Source organism: Cynara cardunculus (genome assembly GCF_001531365.2).
Source record: "Cynara cardunculus var. scolymus isolate 2C chromosome LG 1, CcrdV1, whole genome shotgun sequence".
NCBI lineage: Eukaryota > Viridiplantae > Streptophyta > Magnoliopsida > Asterales > Asteraceae > Cynara > Cynara cardunculus.
The window spans coordinates 31,120,750-31,121,580 of NC_037528.1; the positions used below are offsets into that span (position 1 = coordinate 31,120,750).

The window sequence follows — 831 nt, forward strand, 5'->3', positions numbered from 1 at the left end:
CGGTGGCTATGGTTTGTGCTGCTTGACCATTTGTTAAATTTTTAATCAAATTGGTCATTGCAGTCATCTGAGCCGTTAATGCTGTAAAAGCATCTACGTCATGAACTCCCGCTGTTTTGCGTGGTACTAGTGCACGTGGGTCGGCTCAATGTCCATTATTATTTGAAATCTTTTCAAGGATATTATATCCATCATTATAGGTACTAGCCGTGAAAGCTCCACCTGATGTAGCATCGAGCATTTGTTTTGTAGTGAGATTTAACCCATTGTAAAATGTCTCGAGCTGTATACAGTATGGAATGCCATGGTGAGGGCATTTTCTTAATAGCTCCTTGTACCTTTCCCAAGCATCGGGAACTGCCTCATCGTCCATTTGTTTAAAAAGACAAATTTCGTTTCTGGACTTAGCGTTTCGAGTTGGAGGAAAATATTTTTTTAAAAACTTTCTGCCATACTGTTCCAAGAATCCACAGATCCTGGTTGCAAGGAATTAAACCAAGACTTTGCCCTATCCTTTAAAGAAAAAGGAAATAATGTGAGTCTTAAAGCATCGTTAGATACTCCCGGGATAAGGAAAGTGTTAGTTATTTCCATGAATGATTTTAAGTGCGAGTGTGGATCTTCAGATGGCAAACCACTGAACTGACCGTTGGTTTGCAACATATTAAACATTACTGGTTTTAACTCAAAGTGGAGGGCTTCCATTTCTGGTCTAATTATTCCTGAATTTAACTGATCAAAAACAGGAATGGCATAGTCCATAATTCCTCCGTCTTTTGAGTTTGCCAGTCTAATTATTTTTTCAGCGTCATTCAGTGGTGGGGGAGTTGG

The 831-nt window shown here is 39.4% G+C and overlaps 1 non-coding gene across 1 annotated transcript; it reads left to right on the forward strand.

Moving 5' to 3' along the window:
• Window positions 1-299: 299 nt before the first annotated feature.
• On the forward strand, window positions 300-406 carry LOC112503143. The gene has a single exon (XR_003067865.1). It is a non-coding gene; the product is annotated as a small nucleolar RNA R71 (small nucleolar RNA).
• The last annotated feature ends 425 nt before the right edge of the window (window positions 407-831 follow it).